Source organism: Nannospalax galili, unplaced genomic scaffold (assembly GCF_000622305.1).
Source record: "Nannospalax galili isolate Female #2095 unplaced genomic scaffold, S.galili_v1.0 scaffold49, whole genome shotgun sequence".
Taxonomy (NCBI): Eukaryota; Metazoa; Chordata; class Mammalia; order Rodentia; family Spalacidae; genus Nannospalax; species Nannospalax galili.
The window spans coordinates 962,770-977,035 of NW_008359444.1; the positions used below are offsets into that span (position 1 = coordinate 962,770).

Below are 14,266 nucleotides of genomic sequence, written 5' to 3' on the forward strand. Positions count from 1 at the left end.
GAGAGAGAGAGAGAGAGAGAGAGAGAGACCCTTCCAGGCAGAGATACCTGAGGGAGCAGCACAGACAGGCGCACCTGACAGAAAAGCACCTGAGTCTGCCAGGCCCACAGGCAGCTGTATACTAGGGGAGCTTTTGTTGGGCTTCATTTTAGATTCTTGACATGACATGATTAAGCTTGCAATAGGGTACAGATATTCCTAGCCTTTGTTGTGCACTTTGTCTCTCCAAATTCATCTGTTGAAGTCCAATTCTCCATCATGATGGTGCTAGAGGTAGGACCTGCAGGGTGATAAGGTGTAGACAAGACCTTGAGAAGAGTCCCAGGATGGATTAGTGCCTATGTATGAGACAGTAGGGCTCACTGGCTCCTCACTCCATGAAGGCGCAGCAAAGACAGTGTCTGTGAGCCGAGGCAGAACCCTCACGAAAACCAAATGGGCTGGCGCCTTGACCTTGCACTTTTGTCTTTGGAATTGGAGTATGTTTAGGCTGCTCCTTCAGTAGCATTTTTGTTCAAAGGATCATGCCTGTGCTGTCAAAAGACCCATAGGGGACTGAGACTGGGAGCTGCCTCTGGCTTTACACCTGTTCTGAGAGGATCAACTCCTGAGTGCTTTGTGTATGTGTGTGGTGGGTAGGGGAGGCCCTGGCATCAGCATAATTGAGGTGCTGGGTATTATGCCCCCAAAGGATGCAAATGTCCCTGTTGGCTGACTCGCTCAGTATTGCACTCCTTATAGAAGAGGGAGCCTCTATGCCTTTGTTCACTCTGCCCCACTCTGCCAGAAAGAACCTGGTCCTGCCCTTTGCATTGTGGGATGAATGGATGAATGAGTGAAAGAATAATTAATGAGACTGGAAAAGTAGTATCCTCCAGGATCAGCAGTGGTGAAGGAGGAGAATGCAGGCTGTTTGGGGCTGGACAGGGAGTGGCCTGGAGTGTAGGGAGAGAAAGGACAGGGCAGGAGCTTTCAGAGTAGGCCCCAGGGACCTCTGAGCCTTGGTTGACCTTCCTCTCAGTGCAGACCCAGTTCCTGATAGTTCATACTGGAGATGCTGCAGTCGGGTCGGCGATGACTGTGGGTTGGAATGGGAAGCAGCTTCAAGGGACTGGCAGCTACAGAGCTTCTGGGAGCTCTAGCTACTGTGCCCCCTTGGGCAGTGTGACCCCCTCAGGTGTAAAGGAGAGTTGGCGGTGGTAGGTAGGTTTATCTGATTTGAATACATTATTAATATTGATTTAACTCAGTTGCTTTTTTTATGTGTATGAGTGTTTTGTCTGCATGTATGTATGTGCACCATGTGTGTGCTTGGTGCCCACAGAGACCAGAAGAGGGCGTTGGATCCCTGGGAACTGTAGTTACAGGCAGTTATGAGCTGCCATGTGGGTGCTAGGAACTGAACCCCGGTCCTCTGCAAGAGCAGCAAGTGCTCTTCACTGCTGAGTCATCCCTCCAGCTCATGAAGTTGCCATTTTGACAAACACATATTTATGATTGGCAATCCATTTTTATTTGTGATGGAGGTCTTGCTATGTTGCACAGGTTGGCTTTGTACTTGTGAACTCAAGTGCTCTTCCTACCTCAGCTTCCCAAGTACCTGGGATTGTAGGTATCACCATCTCCCTTAGCTCTGATCAGCAATTTTAAGTATACTTTTGATGAAAGACTATACAAGTCCAAGTGTGGATGAATACTTTTCTAAATTAATCTCCAGCAGAAAACCCTGAAAGCTGATCCCCTGCCAACTGTGTCTTCCATGAAAGCGAATGCCCCATGTACCAGGGATATATTTCTGCCTTGAACTGTCTGCTGGCACAGGCTGTGGCACAGGCTGAGGCACAGGCCCTTTCTTGTCCATCAGGAGAGGGCTACTGAGCATGGTTGTAAGCCCATCACAGGCCTGGGGGTCTGCCAGAGAGGGCTCCATTTTCTCTCCAGCTCTTCTTTGCTGTATGACTCTAAGCAAGCATTGTAATCTGTCTGTGCCTCCCTGTCCGGAGGGTAATGACACCTGCACCATCAGGGTGAGGATTAATGTGGTTGCTGTGGATAAAGTGTGCTGTGGATAAAGGTGCTGTTAGGACGCAGACTAGATACTTCCTGCTCTATGGGGATAGGGCAGCCCTCAGCCTGTCTTCAGCCATTCATCTACTCCTGGAGCCCTGGGAGCCATGGAAGGAGCTGTAACTGTGTGCTCTGCATGGAGCAGCTTTCTTAAGTGCCAGGTAGTTGAAGGAATCAAGGAAGAGAAGACGTAGGTCTAACTCAGCAGAGCTGGCCGAGTTCCCCTTGGACTCTGAAGGTGTTATTGTTATTAAAAGATAGACTGAGCACACTGAAAAGACAAGAGCCTGGCTTAGAATTTATAGAGCTTTTCTAAAGAAAGGAGATATATCAGCCTCTACCAGGAGGCAGTCACAGGCCTTGTCTTCTGTCCCATAGAACTAACATGTGGGAGCATAGATAATTTCAATTTTTCTAGGACCACATTTTATTTATTTATATTTACTTATTAAAATGAAAAAAATGTATTTTATGTGTACGGGTGTTTTGCCTACACGTATGTAAGTGTACCATGTATGTGTAGTACATGAGGAAGCCAGAAGAGGGTGTTGGATCCTCTGGAACTAGAGTTACAGGTGGTTGTTAGCTGCCGTGTGGGTGCTGGGAAGCAAATCCAGGTCCTCTGCAAAAACAAGTGCTCTTAACCACTGACATCCCCCCAGCACCTAGGACCACATTTTAAAAAGTAAAATGAAACAATTGAAATTGATTTTTTTTTTTTTTAAGATAGGGTCTCCCTGTAGCCCTAGCTGGCCTAGAACTCATTATGTAGACCAGATTGGCCTTGATCTCATAGAGATCCACTTGCTTCTGCCTCTTGAGTGCTGAGATTAAAGGTGTATGCCACCATGCCTAGCGTAAGTGAAATTGATTTTTGTTTTGTTTTGTTTCGTTTTGTTTTGTTTTGAGACAGGGTCTCCCTGTAGCCCTACCTGGCCTGTAACTCACTATGTAGACCTGGATGGCCTTGGACTCACAGCGATCCACCTTGCTTCTGCCTCCAGAGTATTGGTATTAAAGGTGTGCGCCACCAGATCCGGTAGTGAAATTGATTTTAATACGTTGTATCTAACCCAGTATTTCTAGGATTGTTTCAGTGTGTGATCAATATAGTTAGTAAAAAAGAAGTTTGGTATATTTTTGTACTGAGTTTTATACTTGGAGCAGGTCTGTTTAGGATAGCCAGACACCAGGGGAAGACAGCTGGCTGCTGAGTGCCAGCTCACCTCGAGAGTTGTATTGATGAAGCTGCCGCTGTGGTGGCATGAGGCACGTAGGTGTGGTCCTACAGCCTACATAGTGCTTTCACTCCCATTTTCTGCCTCTCACCTCGAGAGTTGTATTGATGAAGCTGCCGCTGTGGTGGCATGAGGCACATCAGAGCTGGGTGTGGGCAGCATCCTTGTGGGAGTAATGTAGGGGAACGTCAGGGTTGTCCTGCTTGCTCAAGTCCTTTCCTGGGGCACACTACTCAGCAGATCTCCAGAAACGTTTGTCCTCAGATGTGCAGGAACACCCAGTCTGACTGTGTGGTGCCTCCAAGAGCAGAGGTCTAGCAGCTTAGCTCTGGGATAGCACGTGTCTGTCATCAAGGACTGTGTGTCACTCAGTCATGTGCTCATGAATCTAGAATGATTTGGGAAAAAAGCTTTAGATGAAATACTACAAAAAAAAAAATACTTGAAGCCAGTGGTGCCACCTTCATATGCATGAAAAAGATTGGTGAGAGGGTGACAGGTGACCTTTGTGTCATTGTTTTTTGTCCTTGACCTTCCTTAAGTCTCCCATGTGTTTCCTGATTAGTAATAGCCCAGGTGTGGATGCCCTTAGGCTGCAATGCTCTGGGTACCCTGGGCTCTGAGGCTGTGCATGCCATCTTCCTCAGTAGCTCATGATGCAGTCATTCTTCACATCCCATTTTACAGAGGAGAAAATGGAGGTTAAAGAGGCTGAGAGATGTCCCTGAGACCACATGGCTAAGCAGTCTTCATAATGAGAAGCCTGTCCCGGCCATCTCCAGTCTATACTTGCCAGACACAGGAAGAACTGGGGAAAGAGGCAGGCATGGGCTCTGTGGTAGAGAGGAGTGCAGAAGTGGGGCGCCTCGATGCTTAGAAGGACTGGTGGACATTCTCAGACTTGGGAAAGGGATGTGGGAAGCAGAGCCCTACAGGGGGGGTCCTTGTTACTCCTATAGTAGGTGGAACAAGGGAGATAGAGACTTGGGGGCAGTGATAATCTCCCTCCTAGCACAGGCTGTATGTCATTTGCTGTTCCAGAGGAGCATGGATGGGGTGGGACACTTAAATAAGAAGGAGGGTTTAGTGGATCCAGGTGCTGAGTCATGAAGACTTGGAGCAGGTGTCTCAGGAGGTCCCAGCAGCCTAGTCTGAGGACACTCTAGGCAGCCCTTTCAGAAAGCTTTCCTGCGGAGCTGCCCTGGTGACTCAGATGAACCTAGAACCCAGGTAGAACTTGAAGACACAGTTCTGAAGGTGATGTTGGAGTCAGGGTGGTGCTGTGGGGTGGAAATTAAATGAGAGGAGAAGCTGGGGCAGCTGAGATGGAGACCAGACTGTAGTTAGGGCTTGAGGAGCTGACAGGGGCCTGGGGAAGCCTTTGAGGCTCTGGACTCCAGGTATAGGTCTCTCCTCTCTACTGTGCACTCTTGACATCAGTGAGCTAGAAGTGACCAGGGTGAGGAGGGCCTTTGTGAGATTCTGTATGGTGTCCAAAGGGGGTGCTCACAGCTTTTCTGGGTTTTCTCATGAGGCTATGGATGCCTGCTGGCCCTTTGTGTCAAGCATGTGGAAGCAGCCTTCAGTTTGATTTTGAACTGGCCTCAGCTAGAAGCACATACTTCTTGTATGAAAATGGATCAGTCTATATAGCTTAGAATCCCTTAAGCATAGGGACTAAAGACAGGATCTAGTTCTACAGCAGCCTCAGATGTCACTCCTCACAGAGTGCAGGCGTCTCTTGTGTCTCAGAGGAACTACTAGTGGTTTCTGCCCACGAAGGAGGAGTGCAGCAGAGCGCTGGCCTCCCCCAGAAAACTTGGGACATGTTGCTCTCAGGCCAGCTATGTTGCCTGCCCATGAGGTCCTATATGGGACAGCAAACTCCCCCTGCTGGCCCCTCCCTTCCAGTCCTCTGTGCTGGGCTGGACTTGAGAGAGATCATCTGATGGGGCCTGCCAGAAGCTGCATCTAATGGATTTCAATCTAGAGTGCCATAGATCTGAATGTGGGGCACCTTTGTAGCCCTGTGGAGGGATGAAGGAGAGCCCATACCTGAGCCCAAGGACTGTGGGGATTTTAGAGCCTGATATTGGTAGTAGGGCTGGTAAGTTCCTTTGTACCTCTGCCCCTTATCCTTCTGGTCGGGCTCCCGTGGTGTGGCCTGCAGGATGTAATTCCTTTTTAGGTCCTCTTTGGAGGAGGCCTAACAAGGCCTGGCTGTTGCTATTTTTAATTTGACTCTTGGCAGTATGCAGGGTCGGTGGCCGCAGGCCCACAGTGCAGACTTCCTGGGAGCCGAGCATGGCCTTGTACTTAGGCATCTGCATCTACACAGCGTCACACACAGGAGGCTGGTTGGTGGAGGGCTGTGCGCCAGCCCGCCCACGTCTGCTTAGTTCTCTGTGCTCCTCTGGCCAAAATGTCTAAGTCAGTCTTTTCTGAAATACTTTTCTTGAGCTTTCCTTGAAGAACATAGTTTCAGGAAATGGCACTAGATGAACCTGCGCATCAGTTACCTTTTTTTTTTAAAATTTTTTATTTTTTTATGTGTATGCGTGTATTGCCTGCCTGTAGGTAAGTGCACCCGTGTTGTGCAATGCCTGTGGAGGTCAGAAGAGGCTGTCACATCCCCTGGGACTGGAGTTATGGACAGTTGTTAGCTGTTAGCTGCCTGCTGGGATTTGAACCTGGGTCTTCTGCAAGAACAGTGTTCTTAGATTTTATTCATTATTTTTATTTTATGTGTATGCATGTATTGCCTACATGTAGGCAAGGCCGCCGGTGTCATGCAATGACCACAGAGGACAGAAGATGCTGTTGGAGTTACAGACAGTTGTTAGCTGCCATGTGGGTGCTGGGATTCGAACCCGGGTCTTCGCAAGAACAACCAGTGTTCTTAACCGCTGAGCCATCTCTCCAGCCCTGCATCAGATATTTTTCAATCAGAAGCTGTTCCTTTTATTCTGGGGCAGACCATTACACTGTCAGGCAGGGGCAGGTGTTCAGTGGAGTGCCCCTAAGGACGTGGCAGCTCCTTGTGGAGTACCGGGAGTTCGCTTCGCAGTGTGCGTCCTGCCCGTGATGCCACAATGTGCCCTCCTGCACTGCAGGCTTTCCCCTCTGTCCTTCAGTATGCTGCTGCCGGGCAGTCTACGATGGAGAGGCACGGCAGAGCCCTGGCTTCATTGAGAAGACGTGGCTGTGCTGCTCTTGGACCAGCCTCACTGGCTGTCCACACTCTCGAAGGGCACAGAGCTCCTTCCAGTGGCCAGGAAAGGGCAGCCCAGGAGCTGATTGGGTGCTTGTAGTTGCTGAGAGGGCTTTGCATGACGTTCCGACCCTCCCTGGTTCTGAGTGGGTTCTGAGTGCAGGACTGCAGGGCCTTGGTAGCCCCGTGTCCACCATGGCTACATCTCCCTGGCCCATGATGCAACCTTTGGCATGAATGGTGATGTCAAATCAATGCCACCTAGCAGCCTGTGCTGGGTGCCTGGTGTCTACATTCTCATCAACACCTCACAGTGACTGTCCAGGGAAGGCACGTACTCTGCCGACCCTCAGCTGAGGTACAGCCCCCTGAAGCAGGTTGCAGAGCAAGAATCAGTCCTCTGTGCTCCCAGGACAGGCCTTATTCTTACTCTGCTGACCCTACATCAGTGGCTGGCTTGCTCACTGGAGCTGACTGAAGTGCTCAAGGAGCTTGTGGACCAGGCGCTCCATACAGCCATTATTAAGAATCAAATTATATGAACCCATAATAAAGTACGTGATAGTAAAACCGAAGGCAGTTAGTGCCCCAAGCCCATCTCTTCCTAATGACTGAGGTGCTGTCCATCTGCCTGTGGCCCTGGTTGACTTGTCTGTGGTATGAGTCGGGAATTGCTGTGTGGCAGTGAATTACTGGTATCTCTGTCCCCAAGGTATTGATGTACTTGGTGTGCTGGGGGCATCTGCTCCAGAGAAGTGGGTAGGTGCTGTACACTGGCTTTCCTTGAGTATGGACTATGTCACAGCCTGCATGGTGGGTTGAGCAAGTGCTGTCTCATTTCACCACTAAAGAGACTTGTCCCCCAGGGCAGTGATTCCTGGGATGTTTCAGAAACCAGTGGAAGATTGTGAGTCTGCTTTGTCAAATGACATTGCAGCCAAAGTGTCACCTGCTTATCTGCCTCAGAACCCCTGGCACCAGCCCCCTTCTCTGTCTTCCCATGGAAAGTGACAGTATCCTATTCCTGTGCCCTGGGACTTACTGCTTCCTCAGCATGGTGTTTACATGTTACAAATTACTGCACAGCTTCACTCACTTGTAAATGAAAGGTTTTTTCCTCTTATCCAAAAACTTCCAGCAGTATACCATTAAAAATTATCATCTTCTGATGAGCTATTTTGAATTCCTCATCTGGTGCAGTGGCTAGATCCATTTTAAATGTGCTGTTTTTAGAGTGTGCTGTCTGGCCCTTGTGTCATGTCTTGCAGACAGCTGGGTATAGCATGTTTTATCCAAGCCTGGTTCCTCACTGCTGTGGGGGCTGGACACGGGTTGCAAGCTACGTGCCACAGCAGATGGTTATAAAGAGCTGAAACCTCCCGTCTCCCTTGCCTTCTCATTAGCAAACTAGGTAACAGCAGAGACCCCCTAAGGAGACAGTATTTCCCACAGCCAGGTATGCTCACCGTGATGCTTTGAGGTGGTTTCCCTCTCTAATCCAGGGCTCCTGCAGGGCCCAGGTCACTGGCCCCAGGGGAATGTGAGCTTTAGGTCTCTTAACTTTGTTCCCACTCAGTTAAAACACAGATGTGTACTCACCACACAGCTTCAAACCTGTGGAAGTAGAAGAGAGTGGGATGGACCCGAGGCCAGCCTCACAGCTCCAGCTGAGCTTTGTTTCAGTCTGTTGGCCTGATCCTCTACTCGCATCATTTTTAAGCAAAACCAGACTAGGGTGAGTCGTCCACAAATGTTTCTGCTGTTATCTGTAAAAGGTTGGTGAGGGAACTCCCCCAGCCCCCAGGTGTTATGCACTGGAAGGGCAGCAGTGAGTCTCCCGTTGGCCGTCAGCCGGGACTCGGCTGCTCAGGGTCCATCCCCCACTCTTTACAGGTCTGTGTTAGAACTGGTTGCTCTGTTGGTAGACATTAAACTTTTTGTGATTTTTATTGAGATATACTTGGTATATGGCTCACTCAACATATTTGAAATATACAGCACCAGGTGCTGATACAGGTGTATAGTGTAAGCTTCTCAGCCTGACCAAGATGTGACTGTCCATTGCTCAAGGGAGGTCTGGGGTCTTTGTCATCCCTCCCCTTCCTCCTGCCACCAGGCAGCAGGCTTGCTTTCTGATGAGTCAGCGTGTGTGTGTGTGTGTGTGTGTGTGTGTGTGTGTGTGTGTGTGTGTTCTTTTAGGACTCTGGTTCCTGTGGTCAGAGGGTAGCCTCTGAGACTTCCATCTCCAGTATTCATTGAGTCTTGCTTTATGGCCAGCGCCTCTTGATGAACACACCATGGAAAAGAGCTCACCTACAGTCACTGGGCCTGTGGCTCTGTGGTGTCATAGGTCCATGGCCCGTGATGATGATGTTCTGTGTCCTGATGGTGTATATGTGTATGTGGCTGACGGCCTGTGTACATGTGCACGTGTGTGCATGAGTGTATTCCTGTGTACATGTGTACACATTTACATAGGACTGTGAGTTTGTGCTTGTACAAGTATGTTGTCACTTGCTGAGAATGGATGGCAAACTCCGTCAGTGATTTTGAGTCTTTTTCTCTCATTTTTGCCCAGTGTACTGTGCTTTGTGTTGTTGGACACATACACGCACACTCACATATTCACACACATATACTCATACATGCACAGTCTCATATACACATTCATCTACATATGCACACATTCACACATACTAACACACACTCACAAACTTACACCTACATTCACAGACTCACACACTCAGACACTCCATACACTCTCTCACACACTCACACACATTTACACACACACACACACATACACACATGGGTGGTTTTGCTGCACTTCTCTGATAGCTCTGGGTGCTCTTCATCACCTGCTCTTTGCTGCTGTTATCAGTACCATTGCCCCACCGTCCTGGGCTCACTGTGCAGTGGCTCTTTATCTGTGTCGCCTTCTCGGCCTGCGCCTTCCTGAAGTGGGGCACTGGTAGCACATCTGAGACCTCCCTGCCCTCGCCACCTTTCAGTGGCTGTCCAGGCTGGGCACTGTGGCAAGACAAATGTCTGACTCCAGGATGGTTTGGTAGTTTGCCACTGGCCCTATGATGCTGGTGACCATTTCAGTGGATGAGGTGCTGGTAAGAACGTGGAGCTCTTTCACGTGTGTGACCTGTAGCTGCCACAGCATGTGGAGCAGATCTAGACTAGCGGTTGTGAGCACTGATGGTCAGGGTTGTGTCTGCCCTTCTTGGTGGCTGTGTGTGCACGCTGCATTTTGTCCTGTTTCTCATTGTTGCTTGGCTTTAGATTTCTCATTCTGGTCCAATTCATGTTTTTGATGTTTGCCTTCTTATAAACATGTTGAGTGGTTGCTCTAGCTTTGTGATACACAGTCATGTGTCACATAACAACAGGGACCCATTCTGAGAAGTATGTTGTGAGGTGATTTTGCTGAGCAAGTGCCCAGAGTGTACTCATACACGCAGTAGAGGCCAGCCATGCAGTGTGACTTCTGGATGTAGTAAGGAGACCTGATCAAAGATGGGGGAGACTGCTGCTGAGCCACAGGCAACCTGTTCTTGAAAAGACTTTTAGTAAAGAGGAGGAAGGAGACACTACCTCTCTGGAAACAGCATATGAATATGTAAACCAGTGATGGTCACTCATTGTTAGTGGTACTGTAGTGCTGCACATGCTTTTGTAGAACTAGTCATTCACCAGCATTACCAAAACACATGCTTCTCTGTTTTTTTGAACGCTGTGACATTATGAGGTAGATGTTTCTAGCTCCTTTATAGTCTTGGGCACCACCGTCACACACAGCTGGTCAGTGATAGAAATATCATTTTAGGTGCATGACAGTACAGAGGCCAGTCTGTTGCCCCCTCAACGTGCCATGTGGAAATCTCTAGGGTGTGTAGAGCTCTGTGTGGCATATGATTGCATTTGCGTGTTCTCAAGAACCCAACAGGCAATATTGTTGTTACTTTAAACCTGGGGTCTGTACCCCAATATTGTTGCTTTAAACCTGGGGTCTGTACCCAATATTGTTGTTTCCTTAAAACTGGGGTCTGTACCCAGTATTGTTGTTTCCTTAAAACTGGGGTCTGTACCCAATATTGTTGTTTCCTTAAACCTGGGGTCTGTACCCAGTAGCCAAATCTAGCCCTGCTGATGTTTTTCAAAATGAGGCACAGACTGTGGCTGTTTTGTTTTTTGTGTTTTCCCTGCTTGCCCAGATCCTCAGAGCATTAGTGGGACAAGGATACTATATTTTCTCCTGAGTAGGCTTCCTGGCTTGGTGTCACCCTCCCTCTGCACTTCCCATTGAGATTTTTCTGACGATGTTTCTGTGGTTTTCTTTCTTTCTTTCTTTCTTTCTTTCTTTCTTTCTTTCTTTCTTTCTTTCTTTCTTTCTTTCTTTCTCTTTCTTTCTCTTCTTTCCTTCCTTCCTTCCTCCCTTTTTTTTAATGGAGCTTTTTGCTGCTCTCATATCCCCCCCTTGAAGAGGTAACCCTAAAATTTTTAAGGACTTTCAAGGATTGTCTGTCTGTCTTCCTTCCTTCCTTTCTTTCTTTCTTTCTTTCTTTCTTTCTTTCTTTCTTTCTTTCTTTCATTTTTTAACGGTTTTGTAGAATCTAGAGCCAGCCTGGGTCTTTGACTATGTTTGTGGGTCTTTTGACCTGGAGGCCTGAGGGTGACAGACTTTATCTCCTGTGCATCTTGGAATAGATGCTCTGGGGTCTTTGTCTCAGGTGCTCTAGGAGCCTGTCTCTGGGGAAGGTCAGGTCTTGCTTCCTGGGTACTAGTCTCAGTGCTGCTGGGCCGCAGTCTAACTTTTCTGCTTCAGCTCTGCTTGTGTCCGCCCCCCCCCCCCGCCCTTTCCCACCAGGGCCTTCTTCCTTTCTTGGCTGACTTTCCTGGCTGCAGTATCTTGCTGAATTCCCTTTTTATTTTATTTTTCTTGTGCCCTATGTAATTTGCTCTAAACTTTTATGATCACTTTGTTCCATCCTTGAGGTTGTCCTGTGTTCCTCACTAAGTCTGTGATGTGCTGTTTTCAGTTTTGTGCTTCTGACTTGCGTGTGTGGTTCCTTTGGCTCTGTAGATGGAATGATGGCTCTGTTTCTCGGTTGTCCTGCTGCAGGGTGTCTGTCTCTGTGTGCAGGACTCTTTTTTTCATTGTCCTTCATTGTGAAATGAATGTTTGTTCACATTTTTCTAATTACTATACAAATTATTCACAACAAATTACCAGATTGATTTTACATTACTCCTTCAGGACTGGGGTTTTTCAATGACTTCAAATTTGGGATCTTCAAATTTGAAGGTAGGGAATGTATTCATGTCCCCTTTACCATATATTTGTTTGAGCTTAAATAGCTCTCTCTCCAGCTCTTGCTGATACTCTGGGCCAGTAACAACAGGTCCTACAGATGCCTGTCACCTGTACTCTCTTATCTTGTCCACAAAGAGTTTCTGTATAGGATCAAGATCCTTATTAAACACCACTGCAGTTACACGGATATTCCTCTGCAAATGCACTGAGACTGCTGAGCAAAGCACAGGAAAGGCTGAAGAACCTCAGAAGAATCCTGGTGCGTCTGTGGGACTGAGACAAGCACCAGAGACTAATGCACTTTTCATAAACACCAAAACCACGGACTGCTTCACGAATTTGTGTGTCTTCCTTGCACAGGTGCCATGCCAATCTTCTCTGTATCTTTCCAATTTTAATTATATGTGCTGCCGAAGCCAGCACTGCAGGACTTTTTAAACCTCACAAGCATCATCCTGTCTGCTGTTGGTGGTGATGGTAGTGTGTTTGTGGACTCCCTGGTGCGCTGGCGCCCTCTCCTGACAGTTGTATAGATTCCAGGTACCCTGGCTGATTGTGGCTCATTTCGCTGCTGTTGCCTCTCGAACATCATGGTTCTTGCCTCGGCAGACTGCATGTTCGCCTGTTTCTTCTTCATCTTTTACTGCTCGTTACCTGGACTGTTTCCTCCTGTTTTATTTTTAATCTTTTTCTCATCTCAGGAACCCTGTCTCAGATGGTCCCCTTTCATGCCCATCTACTTTAAAGTGCAGACCTCTGTGATCTCCTGGAGTCTCTCCAGCTATCCTGGAATCTGCCCCAGAGGAGTACCTTCTGTTTCTTGCTCTTAACTTTTTGCTTTCTGGAAGCCCTGTTCAGGGGTGGGGACGGTGGCCACCACATTGTTGTAAGCCATGCTGAGGCTAAGCTTGTATGTAATTATATGTACCAAGGTTTGTATGTCACATGCATAATATAGCTTATGTTGAATATATATAACATATATATGTATATATCTGTATCTATCTATATATGTATATATGAAATTGGGGGCCAAGTTTTGGAGGCCAGCTTGCCTTCAGCCATGCTGGTAGCTCATCCTACATATTTGAAGAAGGAAGAAGCCATCTTTCTGCTTGTCCAGGCTTTTCCTTCATCACAAGCATTCCAGAGGCCCCTGTACCATCCAAACACAGAGCACATGGAGCAGAATAGATCTGGCGGCTGGGATTTTCTGAGGGGTTTTTTGTTTTTGTTTTTTTTTCCTGTGAAAGAGTATTTATTTTGCCTTTGTTCCTGAAGGATATGGTCCGTGTTCCTGTCAGCATGTGAAAGCTATCCCATAGTAATGATTTTAGGGTACCTGAAGTGTTTCCCTAAGTCTGTGTGGTGTTGCTTTTCTCTTGATAGATGCAGCACCCCACCTCGCCCCCAATCTTTGGTTTTCATTAGTTTGGTGATGCTTGTTTGGCTTTCTCTGGCTTTATCTTGTTAGGTATTCACTTAACTTTTAGAGTCTGTAAATTTATGTCTCTTACCAAACTATGCAAGCTTATAGCTGTAATTGTTTTAAATGACTTCTTTTCCTGTTCCTTTTCCTTCTCTTCTTTGTAATTCCAACTATAGTCCTGTGACACATAATGCTTTAATCATCCACATTTCTACCCAAGACGGGTCCATGCACCACAGTGGTGGCTTAGGTTGTCCGGGAATGAACAGAAGCATAGCTCCACCTCAGACAAGAGTAGCTGAAGAAGAAGCAAGAGAAGAGGAGCCACAGAGGAGGGAAGGGGCTGAGAACTTGCACAGTGGAGGCCGAGCAGAAGTGGAATACCTGGAAGACAGTGTTCTGAAAAGGGCAATGTTCTGGCTGTGATATTGGCCTGCAAATCTATGATACAAACAAGCATACCACCAAACCGCTTGAAACATAGTCCACCAAGAGAATGGGAACATAGCAGACCACCTGGACCTAAATCTATGAGGAGGATGGACATACATGAAAGAACCCTGGACGTGGTCAATAAGGAGAACTGACACCCACAAGTCACCTGGATGTGAGTCTATGAGGAGAAGGGACACACCACCAAAGCACCTCGATGTAGCTCTAAATGAGTTTTCTCATTGAGTGCTAGGCAGGTCCTGGGTACACATTCTCACGAGAGAAGCAAGCAGTCCTAGCAGAGTGGCCCAAGATGGGGACAGTATGTGGTGCCCACGAGGAATGCCCACCCAGTATATCCCCCTGATGCTGTTGCAGTGGCTAGGTGGGGCCAACCTTCCCCAGCCTCCCGAGTTGGCCACTCTTCATCTGTACCCCAGACACACAGGCTCTTGGGAATCTCAGGAGGTAATAGTACCCATTGCTTCCCTGGCCATTGTAGATGTGTTGTCATTATTGTGAACTCCATGCCCCCACATCCAGTGCAGATGGAACCCAAGCTGAGT

At 47.8% G+C, this 14,266-nt stretch overlaps 1 protein-coding gene and 1 non-coding gene across 2 annotated transcripts in view; one reads left to right on the forward strand and one right to left on the reverse strand.

Annotated features, from left to right (window-relative positions):
- Inpp5a (inositol polyphosphate-5-phosphatase A) overlaps window positions 1-14,266 on the forward strand; it is a 192,161-nt gene that overhangs the window by 66,912 nt on the left and 110,983 nt on the right. The window lies entirely within an intron of this gene.
- Window positions 12,155-12,262, reverse strand: LOC115068490. Its single transcript, XR_003847832.1, has one exon. It is a non-coding gene; the product is annotated as a U6 spliceosomal RNA (small nuclear RNA).